Raw genomic sequence first — 27907 nt, 5'->3', positions numbered from 1 at the left:
GCAGCTCTGTGCTACTTAGCTCCTTAATTAATTAGGAGACAAGGATGTACAGGTTTTTCAAAGGAATGCAAAGAGTCGTGTGCCAATTTTTTTCAACCTTACTCACAATAATATAGAAAGAAGGAATGAGTTTACAGCAAATACAAATATGATTCTTGTCAAGTTTATTGTTATTCAAAGTCAGGATTCAAACTTAATGAATACTAAATCAAAACATGGCAACAAGTAGCCTTGTAACACTGTAGCAAGACATTTTTATGATGTTAAAAGTTGCTGTAATTACACAAATGGTCACCAAGAAGTGTATTTTAGATGAGCTGTGTTATTTCTATTATTTCTGCCTTGTTTTTCTTTTTTTCTTCTTTTATTTCCTACACCAAGGGGGTGTTTCTGGTAGCTTCTGCCTGCATGCACGTCCTTATTCTGTCTGTAAATACGATACCTCATGTTTACATTAACAGTTGGCTCACATCCACATACACAGTCTTTAAGGTCAACAATAACATAATAGCTTTTGGTTGAAAATCAACAAAAAAGTTGTATAACTTTGAAATTATGACTCTTACAAGTGTAGTGAGTATAACCAACACATGGAAAACACCATATAAAGATTTAACATATATCACATTTGACCGCTGAGCTCTCCGTCACGGTCACCAGACTGTTCTGAAGGTCAAAGTGATAATAATGCTATATAAAGCTATTTAAAACCATGTTGTATTGTTTGTACTGACAACATTTAGGCAATGATGCAGGTATATGGGGATTCTAAATGTCACATTATAGTTTGCATCCAAAAAACGAGTCACATTATACCTGATTTCACATCTTTTTTTCCAAGTTACCCCCCAAAAATGTGTCGAGAGAAAGAGCACGAGGTGCCTAGTTAGTTAGAAACATACTGTAGTACAACATTTTATAATGCACTCAAGTTATTTATGTCCACTTATTTATTTATCAGTACCTTTTATTCATTATCTACTCCTACATAATATTTATATAGAAAAAAATAATACTATCCCTCAAATGTAAGAGTGAGCTGCCTGGGCGGAGGTTTGCGCTCCTGGAGTGCTTCTTGTTTTTGTGTTTAAATTTTATCTTGTAAAGCTCCTTGAATGACTGCGGTGTTTGAAAGGTGCTATTATAAATAAACTTGCCCTGTCTTGCCTGTAATCAACTTTTATTTAAGCAGACTTTATTGTTGTGAGTGTAAACTAAAACGCCACAGGAATGTTTGCTTGTTTTAACTGCTCAGCACTACACTGCATGTTTCTTTACATTTAGGGAACAATAGTTCCCATATGATTGGATAATTTCACTTTAAATTAAGTTCCTTCTTAGCTTAGACTAACGTTAAAGCCTGAACCGTTCCAGCGACTATAGCAATTTTGAGGCTCGCCGAACAACAAAACCCTGCTAACATACACTAATATCTGTCTTTTGTCCCCAGCAGGAAAGGGTACAGTCACGATTCTTTCCTGTCTAAAATGACTCCACAGCCTCTGTATTTCTACAGAAATTGGTAAAAGGCCTGTATTTGTACAGCGCTTTACTTTAGTCCCTAAGGACCCCAAAGTGCTTTACACTACATTCAGTCATCCACACACTGGTGATGGCAGCTACATTGTAGCCACAGCTGCCCTGGGGCGCACTGACAGAGGTGAGGCTGCCGGACACTGGCGCCACCGGGCCCTCTGACCACCACCAGTAGGCAACGGGTGAAGTGTCTTGCCCAAGGACACAATGACCGAGACTGTCCGACCCGGGGCTCGAACCGGCAACCTTCCGATTACAAGACAAACTGCCAACTCTTGAGCCACGATCAAAATTGTATGTAGGGGCTGCTGTTGCCTCCATCAGTACCTTCTACAACCCTCTATGATCCCAGCCACAAATTCCATATGTCCTTGTTAAAGCAGTGCTCAAACATTGTTGGGTCTGAGTGAGGCTGAAGGAAACCACAGTGAGAATATCTCCTGTAACATGGTCACTGACCTTCATGCTGTATTCTGTCATTTACTGACCCTGCATAAGGACATGGCTAGAAAATAAACAAGAAGCTGGTGGAAAAAGGAGTCATTCACCTAGGAAGTGTGTGTTTAAGAAAGCATGTACGTGCCCATCTGAGGGTTAAAGGGGGCACTGGCATATTTAAAAAAACAACAGCACTCCCTTCAAAATGTTTAATCCTTCCATTCTTAAATCACGCTTACCATGTATATAACTGACGGTGTTAATAATGAAAAACTGGCTACAAAACAGAGAAAAACTGACTTGATTCTTCAGGATGTTGCTGCTTCATTTTTTCCCCTTTGTTCACCATCCTGTCCTATAAAATTCCACTCTGACTCTGATTCAGTCCAGAAGTGATTCAGACCCTGAATAAGCTCACAATCACCAGGTGCATGCATATGGTATGTTTGCTGTTGCATGAGCATTCGTTTGCACATTCTTGTGTGCGTTGAGAAGAGCAGCCTGTGCACCGGGGGGTGAATTTCATTAAGATATTCCATTTCACCTCAGCTGTAGAGGGAAGCAATGATGGTAATTAATTCAGATCTGCTATCGAATTAAACACAGATTGCTCCAGATTTAATTGGGGGGTAATTAATTGCTGCTCTGATTAAGGGTGAATCAAAGATACAGTGCGTGCATTCTGCTGGATTCATTTAAACATGTGAAAGATGGCTGTAGCTGATATGCAGCGCCAAGTGCTCTGTGCTGTCAGCGACAGCCATCGATTTCTTCCCTGCCGATAAAATGTGCGTGTGCGTGTGTGAGTCACTCTTCTGGGGGCTGGAGCTGTCAATGAGATGAGTGGAAAACCTGTCAGGCAGCGAGGTGTCACTTAGATACCGCCATGGCCCGAGGTAATTCTGAGTGAGAAATGGGCTATGTCTCTGCTGGATTTCACCGCCGTCCTTCAGCCATTAGAGATGAAAGAGACTTCCCTTTGTGTGTTTCACTGGCCTCCAACAGTGAATTTTCCTCTTCAGGTTTTCATACACGTGCACGCTACTGGGAAACATTTAACCTTGATTAATTCCCGTGAATTTGTTAGCTTCCAAATGGTACGGCTTCCATGAATATTCAAACAATCCTTTATTTCTTTTTAATTTAAAGATGTATCGCTAGAATGTAAAATTCATATTCAAGGTGAGAATTAGTCATCAACATTTAAACTAGCAGAACACAGATGAGCTTAGAAAGTAAAATGTGGTAGCTTAATTCGAGTGTGTCTGCCACAGCGCAGAGCCCAGGGGCCGTCACACTCAAATTAATAAAACAAAATAGTGGGTTGTGCATTTCAACCAAGCTACCAAATCAACAAATTGCGTGCACAAATTTTCTGAAGAAATAAGCATTTCGAAGGCTCTGTTTTGATCATTGTCTCCAAGAAAGTAGCATCCTGTATCCTGATATCTGGACATGAATGTGCAGAATTTGTAGGAAAAGCAATGTAAAAGAGAAAGCTCTCACAGGACTCTATAAGAATTAAGAGGGTGCGTATTAACTATTAGCCGCTAATTGAACACACTGGATTACCAAATCATCATTAAGTGAGAAAAAAGACTGAAGAAGTATGACTTGTTTAGAAGGGTGGCGAGGAGGTGCCTATTTCCTCTTAAGAGAACATGGCAGCACAGCTTATCTTTGCAAAGCTCTGTATGAACAAACCATAGGACTTCTGGAACAATGTTCTTTGGACAGATGAGAGCAAAGGTGAGGTTTTTGGCCTGCATCATGTTCAGAGGCAACCAAATACAGCATATAACAAACATTCACTGTAATTTTTTGGCTCAATAGTGTATGTTTTTCTTGAATCCACTCAGGTCACAGTTCAAAAATCACTGTAAACGTTTCCTGAAAAGCACCAGACTGAGTGAAAAGCACTAACTGAACCTCATCTGACATCTCAAAGCTCAAAGCAGCAATTACAGGTAAAAATGGCAATCGTTATCAGCAAGGTACACTTCGTTCATGTTGATGTTCACCCTTGTGAAAGAGACTCGTTGATGAGTGATACTGATCCCTGTTTAAAATCTCTGTGTTTTTCACATGGACAGGCAGAGATAATGACTGTGCAGCTATGGGTATGAACACGCATGTTGGCATTTCCGGGAAAAACAGCCCGCAATCAAGCCCGAAACACTGACTCATCAGCATACTGTAGGGAGAGAAAGACAACGAGAGAGTAAGGAGGAAAGCTTAAACTTGTGCTTTCTTCTGCACATTTATCATTTCTTCATGTCAGGTATTATCCCAGTGAAAGCATGCAGAACTTTTCAAAGGGTTTACCACAGTCCCCAGTGTAGATGTCGGCATGCTTTTCCAGCTGTGGAGGCTGGATATTTAGCTACAGTTGTGGAATAAGTTGAGCTGCTTCTTTTACCCGCTGCGGGGAGGGCGGTGGTGCACAGAAGACTTACCGAGCTGTCGTTATTCTTCTCCTTAGGAGCAACATCTGATGCTGATCTGCCATACAAGGCCAAAGAATGTCAGATATTGGGGGAGGGGGCAGGGAGTGTATAAAGAAAGCTCTCTTGCCTTCAGGATGCACGCATTTACTCTGCACGATTTTGAGCTGACAACCACATGCGCGCGCAGATACACACACACACACGGAAATATTGAAGAATCAACAGTTCCCAGGCCACAGGAGGTGGAAGCTATGCAAACTCAGCTGCTTTGACTTACAATAAGAAAGTAAGCTCCTTGGCTTAACCACAGCCTGAGCAAAGATCCAGTTTCTTTTCTTGCAGAAAGCTGAGTTGAGACCTTAAAGTGCTGGAGGTAAATACATGGCTGCTTGTACTTTGCCTTATTATGTAATTTAAAAATAAATAAATAAATCTGCACCAAGGCTGCAGAAGTGCTATAAACCTCGAGGACTTTAGGGATTTTTTTATATTAATAATGACGAGAAGTGAGAGTTAAGTAAACCTGTCCAGCCTAATGACAGGCCAGTTTGTGCTTTTGGACAGTGTTGACCTTTGTGAGAATCAAAACTGCAGCTTCCTGCCAAAACGCAGGAAGCTATCGTTTTAGCTGTGCACTAATTTAGACTGACACACTGACTCAACATGGTTTGCAACTGTGAGAAAAGTATGGACTGTACACTTGATCTAATTGAAGTTCCCTCTAATCTGACCTTATTTAGAAGGAACTGTAAGCCTGACGCAGATGCTAGAGCTGATTGAACTCACTCAAACAGGCCCTTGTGATTCTACCAGATGCATTGCAGATGTATTACATTGTATTTTGAAAGCCTCCCAGAAGCAGCTCTCTGCTCCCATTTTGCTAAAAATATCCTACAAATCTGGGAATGTTTTCAAGTGCTTTAGACCGGCATGCAGGGTAAAGGGTGACTAATTTTTTTAAAAAGAGAGAGACCTTACCCTCAGGCCAACTAAGCCTGAGGCATGATGTTAACACTGTGACAATCAGTGACACCCAACAACAAAGAGGAACCTCCTGACTCGTGAATTACTACAAAAAACCCCAAAAACATTTATTACATCTTCATGTTACAGATTTTGTTGAAAGGGTGTCAGCAACGTCCTCTTAAACTGTATCATTCAGTCATTAGCCAGCTTCATCCTGTTGATTTTTCCATGTACCCTCTTCAGGTTCTCGACGTACATTTTCTGCCTGGATACAGCTGAGCGGCTGGCTAAAGTCTTAATTTACCCGTTAGCTGTACTATAGTCACACTTACAACAGTCAGGGTTTGAAGGGTGTTGTGCAATAAGATGGCTTTAAACATCAACCTGAAGTGTGGCTATTTGTGTTATCTAATCCAAACTATGACCAGTTTCAGTTTTGCTCATAGATTATGTAAACTGAGCTGTTTAACAAGGAAAAGAAACAGTAACACTTTATAATACGTCACGCAACTCAAGGCAATTTCCCTGTAATTGAATGGAATGTTAGCATTAGCATTAGCATTATTTAAAATTGCAGTGTAATTACATTTACATACAAATACTTGAAGTTAGGTACACTAGAATAAGAAAGATTTTTACAGGAAGTAAAGAAGAGATTAAACCGTAAGTAAACCTAAATAGTACATAAGTAATTTTAAGCAAACTTCTAACATATTCTGTACTTTTCCAGGTGTGGACCATAATATGGAAAAGAGACAAGCGTCACACTCACTGCCGTAATTTTAAGAACAGTGTAAGTAAAAAAGGACAAGCCAGTAATAGAAATCCATCGTGCACATCAACATAATGAATATTAAAGATCGATGTAAAAAAAATTATAGCATGCTGTTGATGTAAGATGGAAAAACACAGTTTTTCTGCAAGATTACCAGGTAATTGCGCACTACTTACAATGAGTTACACCATAGTTAGATACGGTCTGCTTTCCTGTAAAATATCTGGACGTTAGGCAAGGTTAAAGCACTCGATAATACGGCTCAGGCCCTAAAACAATCAGCATACTTATGATGTAAAAACGTGAAGTATTGTTTGTTTTTCCTCTAAATAACCAGGAAATTATGCATTATTTAAAATTACTTACGCACCACTAACATGTACATGCAGTATAATTATTTCTTTATTCCTGTAAAAACCTGAGTTGTAACCCTTTTTTTTAATCTTACACTGTTTGCTGAATTTTCTCCTCATTACCTCTGAATTCTTTCAAAGACGCTTTCTGCCGCAGTACACAGAGCAGAGGTGTTCAATACGCCTGGTCAGCCATTCTTCTTAATATTCTCAGAATTTGTCGTATGGAAGTCCACCTTAAGAGTCAATGATTAAGCTGATTCGTGCAACAGATGGATTATTGGATTTATCTGCAGTCCGACCATTTGGTTTATCTAAGCCACAGTCAAACACCGTCTTACTGAAACAGGCTCTGGTCAATTTTCTAAATAAAAGACTCGAACAGACGAAACAGTCAGCTTGTGAAACTCTCCCAGTGTGATATGAAGCCATGCAAAGGATGGAACAAAACACACACACACAGACTAGTCCAAATGTTAATGATTTCCTTATGTATAGACTGAAGCTCTTTTGTTTGCTGCAAACAGTCTTTCTGTTCATGCAGGTTTTAGATAAGCGGTCCACCTAGACCTCGTGAGACTGGACTGGATGCTTCAGTGCTGTTGTGTTATAATTCTGAAGAGGCTCTCTATTTTTAAATTTTGATTTGATAAGACCTTTTCCTGCCATTTCTCAGATCTCTATCTGAGGACGGAGAGATTTACTCTTTGTGAAAGCTCAGCCAAGTGTCTCCTGAGCAAAGCGCTTAAAGTTGTTTAGTTTGGCTTTACACTTGTGGGTCTGCTATGGACAGAATTTGGAGATGTTTGAGGCCGAAGTAAAAATAGCCAAGAGCTAAAGGGGTCAAATTAGAACCAGATTAAAACAATACTCCGAACCCAGTTCTTTCAAAGGGTTCTTGCACACCATAAAGTTTGTGATGGTCATGTAGGAGCTAGCACTGCCATAACTGGTACTAGCACCAGTCTGCTAAAGAGTGTGCATAGAGCCCACCGTGAAACATGGAGCACATGAAGGCAAAATGTGGGATTTATATAAATAAATCTCATACTGGATGAAAAGATGACTTTAAGTCTCAACAAGTTTGACCCTACAGCAACAATCACACGAGAGCTTTAGAGAAGAAAACAGGGATAGCTGTGATCTGAACGGGCATGTTCCCTAATATGATTTAAATCAAAGATGATGGGAGTATGTTAAAGCGGAAGGCAGCGCAACAAAAAAAAAAACCCTCCAGGAAATAACAGCTGAAAAGCATCATCTGCTCAAAGAAATGCAAAACATCTCAACATCATGCCCAAGAGGCTCCAATCTGTCCTCCAAAATATGAACTAAATATGTCAAATGTAAGGTTTCATTTGATGTACTTTTATTGCAGTTCTTTCTTAAATCTGGACTTATTCAAATTAACTGGCTTAATTAGTTTTCTGCTTTGGCCAGAGCATTTAAATCGGAAACGGCAGATATGCAATCCCTTAAAATCTTGCACATTTGTAGATGTTTATTGTCATTATCTTATTCTCATTGTGATGACAAGCCACACATGGTGAGCTCCACACCTCACCACCAGCTGATTCACTTTAGTTTAGTCAGAAATACAAGTCAGAACATCACACCTTCCAATGTTTATATGGCGTGCACACATATTAACACTGCAAGTTCAAATTTCTGTTTTATGTGATGTTAATACATCTTTCTTTGTTTGAGTTACCTGGGGTTTGGCTTCTCCTCCTGTCTGGCAAAAGGTGTGTCAAAGGGCTGGGAGAGTTGAAGTGCCACTACAGCCTAATCGGATGAAACCACATGCTTCATTGCTGTGGGGGGTATCTTGAGTTTAGTCTATTGAGTTGACCTCTTTTATTGGTCTACCTGTTTAAGTTTTGGCTTCGTTAAATATCTTTTCATAGTTTTGGGTCAATAAAACCCCTTTTTGAATTAAACACCTGTGTCCTTTATGCTTTACTGCTTGGTCCCTGACACTCATCTTTCACCTCCTCCAGCACTTCCTCCTTACCTCAAGCCTCATCTTGTAAACTCAAGTCAGGGCTCAAACGTGCATAAACATGCTTGTTTATTCCCGATATTGTCGCAGTTACTAATTGTCAGCAGATCAGACATGTCTCTGGATAGCTAACAACGAGCCGGCTACACAACAATAGCTGGCTACAAGCTAACAACATGCAAATCTGTTGCAGTCCACAAACACAGAAATTCACAGCCACTGCTTATACATTGTTTTGTAAACAGTGGCTGTGAGTCCAGTCAGGATATCTAGTGCTTAAAGTATATTAAGGCGCTGTATGAATGTATTATTAAATGTAGCCTGCAGCTTAGCTTCGATTGCCCAGTGGAAACAGAAAAGCACTGTATAAATGTCGTTCCAAATGGCCAGTCCACTTACACATCTGACCAGTAAAGGTTTGGCCGAGCCAGTAAACCCTGAGATTACAACCCTTTATTGCAAAATGAATTGAAGTGTAGTCTGTAATCCTTGGTGGCTCCGTTGTGTAGTGGTTTACACATCTAGCTTCCCAGTTTGATTCTGGGACGGACATCCAGTGTGAAAATCTGCCAAACCAAACACGCCACACGCTGTGGCGAATGCTTGTGAATAAGCTGAAAGTAGCTCTACTCTGTCATTCTTAAATTCACTAAAGGTGATCTAATGATGGGTTTTCTTTAATAATGTGGCCCGATCAAGTATAAGATCACTATCATTACCTGGATAACAGGGACTGCTTGAGGGTGGGATTTTCACACCAACACTCTCATACTTGAGGTCTCATTTGGTGGTACTGTTTCCTGTCATTCATCACACATCAAAGCATCAATCTGACAGTCAATGAGATCATACAAAGAAGCTGTGGGCCACCTGAATCAGTGACTGATATTACACATTAATGCAGTCGATCCTGACTGCAGCCATTTTCATATTAACACCTGTAGCAGCACAGGCTTACCCGATAATCGAAAGGCAGTTAATCCCAGTGGATCCTGTTAACCTTACTCCCACACACACACACATACACATACGCCCCCACCCATCCTGAACCCCTGGCCATGTTAATTAGATTGCAGTCTGTTTAGTGGAGAGAGTTTTTAAGAGCCATCCGGAGCTCCAGTAAGCGCCTGTTGTGGCGCTGCAATGTTAACAGTCCTGGATTAGTGAGACAATGGAGGTGGTGCTGGTATCAAGCTGTGAGGAGGCAGAGTTCACAGATGGGATCAGCATAGCTGCGGGGCTGGGCTGCACACACACCGATGCACTCACAAAGGACACGAGTTCAGTCTCAATGCTAGATATGAAAAATCTACACCCACAGCACACACTGCTGTTTCTGTTTTTGCACATTTAAGCTAGCATCAATCACAGCGCCACGTTGCTGAATCACAGATAAAACTGTTATAGGCTCTGACACACACCCAGACTGTACACACGTATGTTATCTAATCCATTCTTTACAGACACCAGCTCCATTGTCAGGTATCGCATTATCACGTTGCGCAATCGCAGACAGAAACCGTTCTTGATGTAACATCCTTAAGCTAAACTCCAAACCTCAATCTGTACAGTTCACTGAGAACATTCTGTGTGTGTGTGTGTGTGTGTGTGTGTGTGTGTGTGTGTGTGTGTGTGTGTGTGTGTGTGCCTGCCTGACTCACTGCGGGTGAGTCGATGATCTTGGAATGTCCTTTTCTATGGTGCCAGATGCTTTTGATGTTGGCAACACGCTGTGGTTCAAAATAATCGACAGATAAAGTAGGACTAGAGCAGCCTGAGGGCACACAACTATTGAAGGATAAACTTTGAAAAGCCAAACAGAAAGAGATACCAGCAGATAAGCAATGCTGTAAATACTAGCACATGCAAGGAATGTGTGACCATGGACCAGAAAAATGACAGATGAACGATGGGGAGATATTATTACAATGCTGATCATGCTGCGTGCCAAAAAAAGAAAGAAATCCACCACCCTCAACCCACAACGTACACGGCACCTTCTCACGCATTTCTGTCTAATATGTGTCAGCCCGTTTCATCGCTGGCACAGCTTTCTAGAGGGTAATTTGATTGGCGCACAGACTTTAATCATGAGTTACCCTGCACCCAGCAGCTGGTGAATTTATAATCAAATGCGGTTAAAATATATTTACAAATGAGCCTTTGGGGTTTTATTAGGCTGCATAAGCAGCCGGGTTAGGTGTGCCTCATTATAAAATGACACAAACAGAGGAGGTCAGATCATTTCACAAAGGAATTGTGATCATATTTCTGTCATTGGCTGCTCTTGCTGTATTCATAGGCGTGCCTGACAGCCAGCAAAACCAACAAAGTAATAGCTTTGACGCTCGTAGAATATAGTTAAAGCCATATATCATGTACCGTAGTATTTAAATTAGAATATACAGAGGCTTAAAAGCTTAAACCAGCAAACTGAAAGAAAATTTCTCCTTCCCACGGTGTCAAATACTGTTGCTGGTGTATCAAAGGTGTCCTTGGGCGCAGGTGCTTTGAGCACAGTGCCTCACTCCCTGTTTCTCACATACTGACACACTAATGTACCCCTGGGCGTCACATTTAGGCTACGTCCACACTAGCCCGGATAGATTTGAAAACGGTGTTTCCGACTGAAAACGCTCCGCGCCCACACTAGCGTTTTCAGTCGTTTTCACAAAGTTGTGCGTCCACATTGAAATGGCCCAAAACGCTTACGTTCCAGTCCTGCACATGCGCAAAGCGAGTGAGAATTAAAGAATTTGAAGAAAAGCTATCTGGAACATGTACAAACTGATATTAATCTTTTTTTTTAGGGCTGTCAAAATTGAGAGCAATCAAAACAACTGCTGTATAATGCCCTCCGCTATCTTTGTTTAATTGGTCACATGACTGCATCACATGACTAAAATGCGTCATCGTTTAGAAAGTCTGCATTTTTCAAACTGCATTAGTGTGGACGTAACCTTAAATGCACTGGGTAAGCTTTGTTTTTCAGTGATCAGGAGGAATGTGATGAGAATCACAATCGTCTGTCAGTTATAATCAGTTTGTTTTTAGAGCCTAACCAGCAACAAGTAAAAAACCTAACCCATGATATGAGCCAGTAAAAACCTAAAAAATGTTTTTAAAAAAATAAAGCGCCTTTACATGGGACACCAATTATGGCCTCCTGGCTGACAAATTTGTGATCACCCTCCCACCCCTCTGGAGAACAAGACCCTCGGTGAGTGTGGCAGGGAATACAGGATATTGCTGAGTACAGGGGCTGCAATACAACATTTGTGGACTTGGGAAGTTGGGGCGGCACACTGGTAGAGGAAGTAAATTGCTTCTTTGTACACATTCAGCTATTTCCTACTAGTACCTACTCAACTCGACTGGTTTGCCACAGACTGGATGCCAACGATTGGCTAGTCAGTGGTGTCACTCGATGAGTCATGAGAGCGACTCCTTCACGAAAATAAAAACTGCCCTTATTGAAACTCAATAACGGTAATCCCCCCGAGACTAGGGATGGGTACCGGTATCCGGTTCTGACATAAACGGTAGTAACCAGACCGAAAAGCAGCGCACATTTCGGTGCTTTTTTTCCTCATACACTTTGGATTCTAGCCAATCATTTTACCTTTGCAAGCGTAGTAGGCGGGCCCAGGTACGTATGTTCTTTTAGAGCAGAGCTACAGATTAAAAATGCCCAAAGCGAAGCGGTCAAAGTCTGGCTGTACTTCACAGCAAAAGATGCAAACTCAGCAGCCTGCAACAAGTGCTTTAAGCTGATACTGTGCAAAGGAGGTAACACCTCGAATCTGACGAAACACCTAGCGACGTATAGCATTTTGTTAAAAGCCGAGAAATGCGAGACCTCACACCGAGCACATCTACTGCGGGTGTGGTGCCTGTTATCGGACCCGGAGTTAGCAACATCCCCCAAAAACCCGAAGAGTAAAGTCCTGGTGACGGATGATGATGGCGGCAGCAGCCGCCGTTCTTCTCTGGGCGAGTAGCTTAATGTTGTTCATGTGTAATTTACGTTGAGGCTAACCACGTTATTAAATTAATGCACGTAAGGTGAACTAGCAAACACCGTCGTAGTTACATGCGGTTGTCTTGTTTGATGGCAGATACTCCCTTCACCCTGGCCAAAAAGGCTAAAATGACCAAAGAAAAAGTGGGAAAACAGCTAAACATGAGAGGTTTTTGGACAAAATTGGTGTTTTTTTTTCCATTGTTTAAGCACTGCTTCCAGCCAAGAGTGATACCATATATGCCCCATAGCTGCAGAAAAGGCTAACATTGTTATCTTTTTACAAAAAAACAGCTAAACATGAGTTTGTGTTCTCCATTCTTTAAGCACCGGTTCAAGCACCGGCACTGTTTTTAAAAGTACCGGTTTGGTACTGGTATCGGATAAAACCTAAACGATACCCATCCCTACCCGAGACTCCAGAGCCCACACACTAAAACTACAAATACACGAAGACGGGTCTGACAGGATTCCAGGCAAGGTTCTAAAAGCGTGTGCAGACCAGTCATCACATGTCTTCACCAGTATATTCAACTACTCTGTCGCAGGCCTTCATCCCACCCTGTCTGAAATCTGCAGCCCATGTAGCTGCAATTGCTATAGGCAAAGCTTTCATGTGAGGGCCATGAGCATGGTTTTTGAAGACTGGAAAACTGTTCTTTTCCAGGCTCAAATGAATGCACAGCATGCATCTTCAATGGCTTTAGAAAAAAACAATTGGATGCACAAGGTTGAATTTAATTTAGATTTTCCAGCGTAAACAGGATTTACTTGACAGCATTCATTGGATTGACCAATACTCAACATAATGAAAAAATCAAAGAAACTCAGTTTATTTATTAACATAAGCTGTGAAGGTCTCTTGGAGCCATTTCTTCTAAACAACTGTAGACTCATCAGTTCAAACTGTATGTAAGTACAAGTCATGGATGTTCTGGAAGGAGACACAAAATGTCACTATCTGATGAAAGAAAATTAGTTAGGATGGGACCACCAAGGCTCAAGTCTGCCATGAACTGGAAACTACTGGAATCCTAACAGTAAAACTCCAGTAAAACACCAGTAAAACTCAATTTGTGTCCACAGTAAAGTGAGTTTTATATCGCTATGGACTGAGAGAGTTCCAACCAAGAAAGTAGGCCCTGCTCCAAAATCGACACCTTCAAGCTCGACTGAAATTTGCAGCTGCCCACGTGGACAAGCCAAATGGCCTGTGGAGAAAAGTTTTATGGTCAGACAAATGAGATATTTAGCCAGTGGTACTGATGCATTGCACAAAAGTGTGTGGAATAATGAGATAATAAAGAGAAAAGACTCCAAATGCTTCAAATTCACATCGGTTCAACAGATAGACGGTTGAAACATGGACACAATTGCGTATTTCAACAGAACAATGATCTTAAACACGTCTTAAAACCAAAGCAAGCTGGCTTCTGGGATGACCTGCCCAAAGCACCAACCTCAACCCAATCGAAATATTGTGGAATCTGCTTAAACACCACATCAGTGCCAGGAAACCAACTAATTTAAATGAATATCAATTCTGGTCAAATATATATCCAGAATTATCCATCCAGAATTTTTTACCCTGAGTGGATCAGAGATGATCCAACCTGGAAAAAGGACTTTCTCACAAATCACCCTCAGACAGTGACACTAACTGAGAATGTGTTCTTTGCAAGGCTGTGTGCTGAATCCACTGCTATTGGCCTTTACACCCATGACAGCAACTCGGGCCATCCCAGTAACACCATCATCAAATTTCAAATGACACCATGGCCACTGTACTCATCAACAGAAGGGAATGAGTCTGCCTACAGAGAAGAAATCCTGAAAGTGTCAGCCTGAAGTTCAACAAACAACCTCACACTGAAGAGAAAAGAAATCATCTTTGACTTCAGGTAGAACAGCGAAACCCCGGCCTCTCGCTACATCAATTGCAATTATATGGAGAGGGTTCAAGCCCTCGAATTCCTGATACCTTCACCTCCGCTGACCTATCCTGGACTGTGACCTCAGCGGTCACTACATAGGCACAGCAGTGACTTCCCTTCCTAAGTGCTCAGGAAGAACAAGCTGGGTTAAAAGCTGCTGGTGACCCTTTACTGCTGACATATTGCATCACAGTGTGATACAGGAGCAGCGCTAAGACAGAGAAGAGGGAGTGTGTGATCATCAACACACCAGCAATTTCTGGCTTGTGCAATATCCCAGGAAAATGCAATACTCCCTTAATGAGCAACATTGATCTCATATTACTAGAAACTCCGTGCAGTGTTGTCTATTACTGGTAAAGTCGCTCAGTGGCCATGCTACTCCCTAGCATGGCTGTGATTTGTTACCTCACTTCTATCATATTTAGCAGTTTTAATTACTTTTTATAATTACTGTGCAAATCTTCTTAGTTTTACCTGCTCTGCTATGTATGCTGATATAAACTGTATAATGGAAACAAAAGGTTTCTAACTCTAATTCTCTGCTGCCTCTGCACCTCTGCTGCAGAAGACGCCAGCGCCATCTGACAAACAGAAAGGAAGCATTTGATGTCCTGACATGACAACACCCCTGATTTGCATGATAAAGCGTCACGCAAAACACAAGTGAGGCTGATGGGAACGGTACGCTTTGAGCTGACGTGTCCGTAAAGCAAACTGATGAGCAAAGGTATTGACCAAACGGGGCTGGAAAAAAAATCTCAGAGGACTCAAACGAGATGGAGGGGGTTGGGGAGAGGAAAAGCGCGTGCAAAGATTAATGGCAGTGCATATTATTTTCTGCCAGTCAGTCAGACCTAATGACGAGTTCTGTGACCACTGATGTGACCGTGTTCTGGCTCTTGGGAGGCAGGAGAGTTTTATTTAGCAAACACAGGGGTGTGGTAGATTCGGTGTCTCGTTGAATTTCCTGTTTGCAGAGCACGCTCGCTCACATGATGGTGTTCCAGTGCTGAAAAAGGGACAACTTTTACTTACTGTGCAAAAGACAGGCAGAAAATTTCCATCTGGGTTTAAAAAAAACAGAGTTCTCAGTATCACAATGACTTCTTCAAAACATATTCTGTATTATTATGCTACATATGGACATAAAAGACAGAAACACTAGACCAGAGTGCTTTAGAATGACTTTTTCTACATGTGGACGATCAGAAAAACAAAACAGAAGAATTACCTCAGTAATCACTGTCACATATACATTGTAAGTGCTATTTAATTTCACTGTAGACCACAGTGTTAGTTCTGACCTTTAGCTAGATCTTACACTGGACCCTTGAACCACCTCTAACAGAAGCGTTACATTACAACTAGGTTACTGATTTTACAGCGAGAGGACATAATCATTCATTCTATTAACTTGACTCTGCATAATGCCCTTTTCCTTATCTTATAGTACTGATAAATGGCAAGTTATTGTAAGTAGAAACTTGTTTCCCCCCTATCCACACTCACATTGTGTTCTGTATTTGCTGTGGTACAGATGCTCAGTAAGTGCCCCAGTTATTCAGTTTTAATATACCGAGGAACAGCTTTTCCCCCCCGAGCTGTGGCCTCCATCCCCTCTCACACTAACTAGCTTGCACTGATAACAACTTTCATGACTGCTATTGCACCCTATCTAATCACTCTCATCTCTGCTTTTCGCGGATGATGTGGTTCTGTTGGCTTCGTTGGGTGATGGCCTCCAGCTCGGTGGGAATGAGGATCAGCACCTCCAAATCTGAGGCTTGGTCCTCAGCTTGAAAAAGGTGGAGTGCCCTCTCAGGGTCAGGGACGAGTTTCTGACCGAAGTGGAGGACTTTAAGTATCTCGGGGTCTTGTGTAGGAGTGACAGGAGAAGGGAGCGGGAGATCGACAGATGGATTGGTGCTACGGCTGCAGTGATGCGGACGCTCTGTTGTGGTGAAGAGAGAGCTGAGCGTAAAAGCGAAGCTCTCAATTTACCGGTCGATCTACGTCCCTACCCTCACCTGTGGTCGCAAGCTGTGGGTAGTGACCGAAAGAACGAGATCGCGGATACAATTGGCAGAAATGAGCTTCCTCCAAAGGGTGGCTGGACTCAGGAGGGGCTGAGAGTAGAGGCGCTGCTCCTCCACATCGAAAGGAGCCAGTTGAGGTGGTTCGGGAATCTGATGAGGATGCCTCCTGGGCGCCTCTTGGATTAGGTGTTCTGAGCATGTTCCACCTGCTCATTCCTCCTTCATTTTAAAAAACGTTGAGTCTTTTTGCACCAACAGCAAATAAAAAACACTTTCCGAAAGAGGTCTAAAGCAACAAATCAGACTCAGATTTCTGACTTCAAATGGCAAAGCGTACTGATTAAACCCACCAAATGTGTGATCAGAAGTCCGAGCTTGTGCTTGCTACCACTCAGGTTGCACGCCGCTCACGCCCAATGCTTTTAACATTTAAGATGCAGCTTTAGCTATTCGTGAATCAGGCGTGACCTTTTCACTGTTCTATATTTTTAGCTGCATTTCCTTGATAAAGCATTCTTGATAAAGCATTCTCAGCTGCCCCCAGAGGGCTGTTATGCAATCATTAGTCATCGTATAGTCTAGATTATCCTGTCATTTTGTTTTTCACACAGATGCCACAGACTCTCTTCCTTCCTACGGTGACACTGGCACGCCAGTGGTTTAAGCCCCCTGAGGATGTTTGCCCGGCTGTGGTTTCAGTACAGAAAACCAGTACAGTCTGAGGACAATGGAGGAGATGATTAACAGGAGGTTGAGAAAGAAAAGACAGACAAGGCCAGACGGGAAAAACACAAGGCCGAGTGCAGGGAACAAGACATGTGAATCATCGGGATGATTGTGATTAATAATTAAGTCAACGTCCTTTAAGCAGAATTATGTAGAGATGCTAAAGTATGCTTCAGGATTTCTCCATGTTTTATCTCTCTGTATGAATGCCCATCCCCCTCTTTTAGTTCCCTGCAGTGAGAGAAGGCAGGCTGGTGAAGTTGGGGGCAGGGCGACTCCCTCTCCCTTCCTTTCTGTCTCTGGAGCCCGTCGACAGCTGCTCAGGGAGGCCTGGAGCTGCTGCCCATGGCTGAGCAGAGCAGAGCCCCGGCCGTATCCTGGAAGACTCAGTGAAGAAGTCATGCGTGCTCACGGCCGCGAACTGGGTGAACCTGAAATTTAAAAAAAGAGGCCTTGACAAAAGAAGTCCTGGTGTTTACTCAGTCTGTCTGCCTGTGTTAATATTTGAGGAAACCCTGTGCGTCTGACGGAACGGGAGGGAGACGTGACACCGCTGTTTAAAGTCCATCAATAGTGAAGGCCGCTTCCTGCCAAGGCCTGAGCTGTGATTACCCAGGTCGCACGGTTTGACCCTCGGGCTGTAATGGAAATCATCAAGTGGAACCGCACCCAGATCCTTGAGTAATGTATCTAGTGTCTTCCTGGAACTGCATTAGGCAAGTTTTGGGAAAGGCTGCATATCTGGCAACCGCAAGCTGAGAGAAATTCAAAAATTGCATAACGGTGCTATTGTTAAAGAAAATGTTAATTATTTTCATAGCCAGCACTGAAATTTCAATCCTCCCTTTCACCTTTGAGTTAAATGAGCACAAATAAATTGTAGAAAATGACCCATATGTGCGGTTTATTATTCCATTTATTGAAGGCAGAGGAGGAGGTCTGAGTGGGGGGGGGCGGCGGAGTGAGGGGCAAGCTGCTACCGAATGCAAATAAGACACTGAAGTGATCAAAGCCCAAATGATTAAGCTGGATCAATAAAAACGACTCAATTTAAAGAAGGTAAAGGGGGGGAAAAAGCCTGGCCAGCAAACTTTCCGGGCCATCGATACGGATGACAGAAGTGAGAAATGACTCCGGGGCATCAAGGACAAAGGAGGCGACAGCTCTCCTGTGCATTGCTCTGGAGACGTGCCAAGGCCTGTTTTTGAAACCACCATGCCATTTGCCTCGCAGCACCAGGGACAGGTGGGACGTGTCAAATAAACACCGAAGACATGTCAGGCAGGATGGTTATCATTTTTTCAAGGGTGTAAATTTAGAAGAACACATCTGCATCTGTGCTGAGAGCAAAGGTGTGTTCTGTGTTACATAAAATGTCGACTTTTTATTTGTGTAATCAGTCCAAGGGAAGGTAAAATACATATGGATTGTTTCATAGGTCCCCTTTCTATGGAAGCCTTAGCATGATTTTTGTTTTAGTGGTAGTAGTATAAGGACTGCTTTTACTTTACCCCCCCTTGTTTGCTGTCAAGGATATCTACGTTAGACAACATGCACTTCCACTGCTCCTTGCTGACCACGCCTTGCCACAATCTCTCCTGAGTAAGCCCAAGTTTTCACTAAGTTCCGGAGGACAATTCCATTAACATCCGCATCATGTTACCGAGCACGAGACCACCCAGCGTGCCTAATCTGCGGTAGCAGACATGTTGTCTGAACAATGTCAAAGCAGGTTTGCTTTCTTAGGCTTGCCTCTAAGTTCTGGGTCTGCTCCTGCGAACATCCCCTCACACACAGCTCTGACAGGCCAGCCTTTCTCCAAAGTTAATTATGGCCACAGCTTGCATGGAGGCATATCATTAGCAGTAATTGCACCCAGCATCCCACTGCCATGTGCCTTGCGTTTTTGTTTTTTTTGTCCCAGATTTACATCGCACTGATCCATGAATGAGCAGCACACCGTTCCACAAACTGGGAATGAGTACACGGAGAGGGCAAAAATGATGCGACTGGAGATCACTCTGTGCACAAGCATGTGCTCACTGTTGGCTCACGCTAGTCAAAGGAGGAAATCAGGGTCTAAAGCTGGGTTTCAAATAGGCTGTGGTAAAATGGCACATGTAGATGGATTGTGCAGTTTTATGTAAAGTCTAGGAAATACAGAGGATTACTGAGAGGCAGCATTTGTTGTGTAAGCACACACATGTGTGTAGGTATACGTGTTTCCATAATAACAGGGGGAACGCTGTTCCCAACTGCTCTGGTTGTGAAACTGCTTGGAACATAATAAGCAAATCTAAATGCAATTAGCCTATTTCATCTGTGCAGTCAGCGCAGGGAGATGACTGAGGCTCATGTGCCCGTGTGCTGCCATGCTCCATCTGAATAGAGATGAGGTCCTGGGGTTATGTTAAACCTGCTATTGTATCACACAGGATAGTTCACAATAGACTCTAGAAATACACAGAGTGCTGCTTCAGAGATATGTAAATATGCACAAGGATGTAAAGAAGTTTGATACCAATTTGCGATGCATTGACACCAGCTGTGGTCCCAACAGATTCTTGGATTATAATCATCTTCAAATGTATTGAACAGTAAGATACCTCATCTCTGGAATTTGAAATACATTAAAAATGAAAAACAATCTGCAGCCAAGGAGTGAGGACTCAGTGGGCCCATCTGGCTTTACTTCTGACACTCTTTACTGCTGTTTAATGCTTATTCGAGTGCTCATTGATTGGACCACACCAATTTCAGGCTTAACATTCAGTCTGACCTTACGTACGTTTGATTTGGCAGATTTTGTCATTTCTCCCTCCACTCACCCCCAACCGGTGGTTGCACCTCCCTGAGTGTGGTTCAGCCAGAGGTTTCTATCTGTTAAAAGTAGTTTTTCCTTCCCACTGTCGCCAAGTGTTTGCTCATGGGTGTAGGGGGAGACATTTGATCGTTGGGGTTTTCTCGTGAGGTGACTGTCCTAACTCGAAACTTCTTTCTCCTAGCGTTTTTCCCGCTCTGCGGGGTTCGCTTTTCTGCAAGGCCGCCTCCATTCAGAATGATCAAGGGCGTCATTCAGGTTGACGCTGATCATCTTCACCTCGTCTTTGACTCGGTTCATCCATCGCCTTTTTGGTCTGCCAGCCTTGGGGGCTGAGTCGCAGTGCTTCTTGCCACCGAGTTTTCGTCACTTCTGACCACGTGCCCATACCATTGCAGTCGCGCTCCTTGCATCTTCTCCGTGATTGGCGCGATGCCCAGCCGCTTTCGGATGTCGGTGTTCATGACGTGGTCCCATCGTGTCAGGCCCAGGCACCATCACAGCATTCGCATTTCCATTGTGTGAAGGGTCTGTTCGTGCTTTGTGGTGGCCGGCCAACACTCTGATCATAAAGGGCCACAGGGCGCACTACGGTCTTGTACATCTTTAACTATATAAATGAAACTGAATTTAATTTTTATTCTTGATATCGGTCTCGGTGCAACCCTAGAGGGGCTTGTGACCTAGCACTTCTTGGGTGAATGTAAACTACTACACACTATGGAGCCACTCAGTCTGACCTTAAATACACTCAAACTGCAGAATAAAGACGGACCACTCTGTATCCCACTGATTTATGGTCTATTGTTTTGAAGCTTTGAGTCTGGCACTTTGGCCATTTTGTCTTTTTGAAATAAAGTATGACCACATATGGACAAGAGGGGAGGAGGGTCAGGGGGTGTGGTGGGTTATCAGCTAATCTAACCATAGCTGGCTAGCTCAGGTTAGCAATATATATCACAGTGAAAAATGAATTACTAATGCTGGTTAGTGAAAAACAGGCATTAAATGCAGTGGTTAGGGCAGTCACACCTTCATAACCTAAGCCTGTAAAGTTGCGTAATTTTGTGTGCTTTTTAACACAGCTTGACATTAAAAAGGTGTGACAGAAAAGCATTCACTAAATCAGACAGCATAGACGGCATGACAAGAATATACTTCGAACTCAAAAGTGACAATCAAATATAGAAACATGCAAATACTAAAGATTAGCACCCAAATAAGCATTAAAAACAGGAGCTATTTTAACATCTAGCACTACTGCAGTTATTTGTTGCATGTCAGCAAGTACACATGCTCACACAGCATGTGTACTCTGATTAGTCATCAGGGTGTGAGTAATGGTATGAATCACATGCATTTTCAGGCATGTTCATTACTGCTGCGGAGCAGTTTATCTGGTTGAGTTAGGGTTAGATGCCCATGTGCAAAGTTGCACACATGCACGTTTGTGCTGAGTGCTTTTGTTTTTCCTTTGAGTTCTCAGGGCCACAGGTACAGTTTTAACTCTGGTTAGGCATGTTGGATGTGTTTATATACATGGAGTTTCCTGAACAGTCAAATCCTGGAGAAAAAGGATTCCTATAATATTGGAAGATGCATGCCAAACTGCTAATTGTGAATATATTAGAGGAGATATATTCCCATTCAGATCTATGTGATCCACACTGAAAGGCGATACTGGCTGCACATCAATGAAAACCACCCCCACCCTGTCAAATCTCTCCACAGTGGTCACTGCTGCTCTGCCTGCAGGTTCCACCTGGCAAACACACACATCTTTGTTAGACACGTTTTGCAGAGAGAAATGTGTGTGTAGCTAAGGCTCAGAAAAATGCCTGCATGCATTTGTCGCTAGTGCCTCACCTGCACAGAGTTCAACAATAAGCAACTGCCACTGAGCGAAAGGCAGCCTCAGACCTGCCTGCAGGAAAAAGCGGACTTAAGGCAAACTTGAAAAGCCAGCAGAGATGCCGCAGCTATAATAAACAGAGGAAAGGCCACGTGGTTTTGGGTAAAGGGTTTTATGGGTTCTGTTTTAGGGGGTTCTATGTTTTTGTTTCATGTTGCTAAACAAAGAAATCGATGGATTTTGATTATCAACCAACCCTTTGTTTTTGCATGACAACAGCAGCGAGCGATCTCACTGAATGTCAGACAGAAAGTGAGAAACACTATAATGACACAGTTTCTGTAATGTTGCCTGTTTACACCAACTCAGTGGATTTGTGAGTGAAATTAAGGCTTTCAGTTTCAATTCAATTCCTTAATTTAATTTAACAGAAACATAGCAGTAACTAACCCTAGCTGTTTCCATTTCAGAACTCTGCAGGCTCCTTTTGATGTTTTCTGGCAACTCTAATCTTGTTCTTAACCTCCGATTTCCACCTTGCTGAAACCCCTCTGCATTTCCGTTCATGAAACGGTCTCTTGATTGTAGACTTTGATAATAGCACGAGAGAGTTCTTGACTTGGCTGGATATTGTTTTCCTTAACCATGGAAATAATTCTGCGATCATTCTGTAGCTTTTCAAGAATGTACCAGACTGTAGATTTGACCCGTCCTGGGTTTTAGGTTTTTTTTTTTTTTCCCAGCCTAATGATGTGTTCCTTCACTTGCATCAGTAAAAAGCAACCAAATAGTTCTACACTGGTAATCAACTGAACTGAATCACCTTTACCTGCTGACTTTAGAATAAAAATAATGGGGGACCAGTCCTCAACTGGTCATGAAACCTCTTGTTAGTCCAATTACTTTTACAATAATTCCCTCAAACCATTTTGCCTGATTTAAAATCCATTTCTTGTTATTTTTTAAACAAAAAACAAATAGAATAAACTTTTAATTTTCCAAATAGCAATGGACCTAACCGTATGTTCATTAAGAAATGCTGCAATATACATTTTCTATAAAATATAGCACAAAGGTAAATGGACTGTTCATTGTCAGGTGAGACTGACGTCAACTTTTAAATATGGAGCTGAGAGAGGGGTCTCTGAAACTCACAAATTACCAAATATTGGTTTGATTTTCACAACGCCTCAAAAAAACCCCTCATCTATCACCAGCAGCCAACTGGGTCAGTGCATGGGGGACTGAACAACATCCCTCAACAGGATATGATGCATTACTTTGTGATTTTTAGAGTTACAAATACAAACGGGGTAGTGGACTGTGGTCGATATGATAAAGTAATTCAAATGTCCATTAACTGTATATTTAAAGGAACAGGTACGAGTCAAAATCCTGGTCAAAAGCAGATCTGTGGGACTCTGTCAGGCACTTGTGCAATTTTCCGTCTCGTGGCAGCTAATGACCTTTAACACCCATCAGTCTGCTTCTTGAATTGAAGTTTCATACCTCCCACCATTTTTTTCTGGCCTCTTCTTGTTCAGTCAGTGAGTTTACTTGGAGGGTGCTTAGGTCCCGGGGAATAGAGTTATGAAATGTTTGGCATTAGACACAGCAAGTTTAGAGGTATGAAATAAGAGCAGGCGTGGGGGGGGAAGGGACATGTACAGCTGATCCTCTATAGTAAAATGATCTGATCAGGAGATAGGCTGGTCAATGTGAGGTGACCCGCCCACACTAGTTATGCAACAAACATACTTAAATCCTCCTATTTATGACATGGAGGCTCTAAATTAAACAGGCATCATATGATAATAACTGAGGAGGGCAGACAGGAAGGAAGACTGAGGACAGCGCAGAGAGAGCCTATCAATAAGACAGTGTTTAAAGTTTAACCATCCAGGCATTACATGTCTTTCCACTCAAACCTTACACAAGCCTCAGTTTATTTTCAGGGGTTTAAACGGGTTTGAAATTACTCCTATGTTACGCAAGGAGAAAAACAAGAACAAACCAAAGGCTGTAAAACCAATTTTAGCAGCGCAAAGTGTTGCCAAACCTGAGCAGAGACCACCGAGGAATCTACAGATAGGCTGTCGAGTTCCAACCTGAAACAGAACTGAGGCCTTGTTGAGGCTGACAGCTCAGAAATATTACGAGCAGCAGCTGGACATAGATGTAGTTATGAATCTTCTGATTTCACACAATGTCAAGCTATTCTTTGAAACATGTAAATCTGACACACTGAACAATGGATGCCAGGGGATAGAAGCCATAACCCATCCATCCACTTACTTCTGCTTCCTATTCACTGTATACTGGTTACAGTTGTGCTGATGAATATATTACTATATAGAACAAAAGCAATACATTCACCTTTTGCCCTTCACATACTAGCAGTATATGTACCATGAAAGGTCATATAGGAACTGTGTTGATTAGTCATTACTTATTAAATGTATTCTTAATTTTCAGACTGCTGCAAAATTTCAACTTTGCTGAACTAAATGAATAAACTGCACAGTTCCTTCAACCCACAAAACTGAGCTTTAAAGGAAAAGATCAAATTACTAGCAGGCCTCTCAGGAGGTGTGAAATTGGACGAAAGAACATGACGGAAACCCGCTGGTTCTGTTTAATACGTGTTAAGACAAATCATCGATTCTGCTTTTCATAATAAGGAAATCCGCGTGAACCCTGGAGGAGGTTATATTGAAATTTAGTCCCTGCCTCTGTGCACGTTTAACTTCATCAGTGCCTTTTTGGACTCCACTTTGTAACAAACTGAAAGCAAATCATTTTATAAATCAATAAAAGTGTTTACGTTTTTATTGAACTTTGTGTTTTTTTCCTCGAGACAACAAGCTGGTTGATGCACACTGGATTTGAGCCAGCTTAAAACAAAAACAAAAAACAAAAAACAAAACAAAACAACAACAACAAAGGACTGAAATATAGGACCAATCCCGCGAGATATAAAAAGACTCTAGCATCCGACTTAACAAGAGTCACACACTTTCCCACAAAACACTTATCAGATCAAGGGAATTTTGTCTAAACTTTCAAGCCTCAAGCTGAAATAACTCTGATAATATTGCTACAATATCATCAGACGTCACTCCTGCACTTCTGAAGTCAATTAATGGACTGCACTAACATGAGGTACCACAAAAACAGGAGCCCTTTTGATCATCAATGACAAAGTGACAAGTATTGCTTGTATATTTTATTTTATGTACAGTACATGTAAAAAAAAAAAAAAAAAAAAAAAAAAAAAAAAGTAGCTAATATTATTGACCAACGTGGGCAACAGTAGACAGCCATGTTGCTCATATGAGGGGAAAAATCGTGTCGACCACTTCCCCTCTCAGGCATACGTACGTATAGACTCTTAAACTGTAAGGCTGCCTGGGACCTAGCTGCGCTTGACTACAAACCGTCAAACTGCAGATTATCAAAAAAGAAAGAAGAGTGCATTAAACTGCTCCCCTTTAAAAATACGCTTCGCTGACAGCAAGCCTCGATGGGAACAAACAGTTTCCAGGCGGACAGAAAGCAGACGGACCGGTCTGCTAAGTGTGACTGCGCGCAACGTCAAGTTACGTTTTTAAACACCGACAGGGCTGCCTCGCCTTTCCCTCCCTTCCCCTCTAAATCCAACTGTGCTGCTTTCAACACAAAAGGTCACTAAAGGTCAGCGGCGCAGTCGGTCTGCTTTTGCCTGATGTCTCAATATAACTGCTCCAACTAGTAGCAAGCAGGTTTTTTTCCTTTTATCTTCAGCACACTCAGCAGTTGAATTCACAGTATTCTTACAGCATGTTATTTTTTCTTCTTCTCCCAAAGTCACTCATAAAGCTTTAACTGATAATGCATAGGGGACTTTTGATGCGCTTGTTCGTCCATGTTTTTCCAGTGGAAATGTTAAAACATGGAGATTTTTTTTTGTAGTGAGAGAGAAACGCACCCAAGTCAAAATGCGAGAATACAGTGTACACAACCATCTGTGTCTGGTGTCCCCGAAATTGTACGACTAAAAAGACAAAAAAAAAAGAAAAAAAGAAAAAATTGTTTTGTATCTCCAAGGCCATGGATAGTCAACCACAAAGACTTTTGAATTCCCCTGCAGCCTAACAGGGCTGTATCTCGCAATAGTGTTTCAGACAGTGAGCTTACAGCAGGCCACCAAGGTACAGATAAAGTGCTTTTTTTTTTTTCTTAAACGTGACGCTTTTAAATAATTAATAATGGTTCTCAGGGGAAAAAAAAACAAACAAAAAAACAAAAACGTTGGGAGGGGTAGAGTACGCCGACATGACACTCGTAACGTTAGAAAATGAAATGGAAAAGAGACACGACATGAATCAGGAGAGGAACAGAGTTCAGTATAAATACATCCACAAATCCAACTAATGTCGCGGAAGGCTACGAGGATGAAACACTGTGATCGCTAGCTGGAAACAGTCACTACTGTCTCTGGATGGAGCTGTTCACATTTTCAGAGGAAAAGAGGTTTTGGGGTAAGACTTTTTTTCCTTTTTAAACTTGTGTCCGAGGGATGAAGGAGGAAGAGGAGGGGGAGCCTTCTTGGCTGGAGGAGGGGAACCTTGGAGCCAAACGACGACGGCGGCAAGGCCCGCGATAATGACAGCAGCAGATTGGGAGGTTTTTGCGAGACTGTAGTAGAAAGGGTGAACTTACTGGATCATAATAAAACATTACAGACAATAAATACATTCAGGTCCTTGTAGTGTTGTTATTCGGCTCTATTGAAATATGATTAAATCTAGGAAAGAAAAAAAAAAAAAAAAAAAAAAAAAAAAGGAGGAATAGTTTATAGTTCATAGAAGACCATGAGATGCCAGGCCTTTATATTTTTTGCTCCCTTATCCGGTCTCAAGAACACTCCACCTCGGCGGCCATTTTCCACCAGCCTTGTGAGAAAAAAAAAAAAAAAAAAAAAAAAAAAAAGAGAGGGCGTATAAATAGTAGCCGTGGCAACCACACGTACTCCCTCCTGGGTCTTGATGACATAGTCTGAGAATTCAGAAAAACCTCGGAGACTTGTCTTCAGTCCTCAGGCTCTATGCAAAAAAAAGAGAGAGAGGCAAAAGGGGGATAGACAATGAGCAAACAAGGCAGGTCATGCATCCGGTGCAGGTAATTTTTAACTGAGTCTGCAAGAATCAGCAGTGCGTTTGGTGTTGTGCTCAACATGTTATATCAGTCATGTGAAACCTCTGTGTAGCTGACAGAGGAAGAAAAACGCTTCCTTTATGAGGTCTGGAAAAGGCACCAAATATAGGCTTGCCTTAACCCCTTACTGTTTATCCTCTGCTATAACCAATTCCCTCTTGACTGCTGTGCTCGTAACAGAGTAAACAGTGGGGTTGGAAATGGTCTGTTTGCCCCTTCTATCACTCAGAGACAATATTTAACATTTGAGTGTATGTTGAGGAACCTGCTGCTTGGCTACCCAGGCTAGGTCACCACACTTGGACGACAACCAAATAAGAGATGACTTAAAAAAAAAGAAACAACTTATGGTCATGCACTCCGATTGCTTGAATTGAAGCAGTACAGCCTGATGCGAGTCCTTTTCTGAAATGAGCCTTTTAAACAAACCATCCCTGTTGACAGGCAGCCGCACAGCCTGTGCCTTCATTAGAGCTTGTGTTAATGTTTGCTCTGCTGCCTCAAACACAGCACCTGTTTCAGGACGTGAATGCAGCGAGGCTGGCACGACACAGCTCAAAGTGTTTGGTACTAGAGCGGGTTGGAGCACAAGCTCTTTTTCTTTTAGCTCAGCATTCTGCCCTAAAGTTTAACATGCTCATCAAATTACAGGTTTCACAGATATTTGAGGGAAGAGCTGGTGAATACAGCCAGAGAGGCACAGGGAATATTTAACAATTGTCATTGCACTTGTACTACAAAATTGTGGGGCTCTATACCAACTGCTCCAGCATAAAATATAAAGGAATAAATAGCAAACAG

At 42.2% G+C, this 27907-nt stretch overlaps 1 protein-coding gene across 2 annotated transcripts in view; it reads right to left on the bottom strand.

Moving 5' to 3' along the window:
- pwwp2b (PWWP domain containing 2B) overlaps positions 1 to 27907 on the bottom strand; it is a 38937-nt gene that overhangs the window by 5845 nt on the left and 5185 nt on the right. The window contains exon 3 of one of the 2 annotated variants that reach the window (XM_040044687.1): positions 22184 to 26994. The exons of the other annotated variant lie outside the window; for it this stretch is intronic. The gene's annotated coding sequence lies outside the window, so the exon portion shown is untranslated. Of the gene's footprint in view, positions 1 to 22183; positions 26995 to 27907 lie in introns of those variants that run through there. 2 annotated transcript variants of the gene reach the window in all.

This window comes from Simochromis diagramma, unplaced genomic scaffold (assembly GCF_900408965.1).
Source record: "Simochromis diagramma unplaced genomic scaffold, fSimDia1.1 OVJJ01000486.1, whole genome shotgun sequence".
NCBI classification, from domain to species: domain Eukaryota; kingdom Metazoa; phylum Chordata; class Actinopteri; order Cichliformes; family Cichlidae; genus Simochromis; species Simochromis diagramma.
This window is presented reverse-complemented; position numbering and strand designations above follow the sequence as displayed.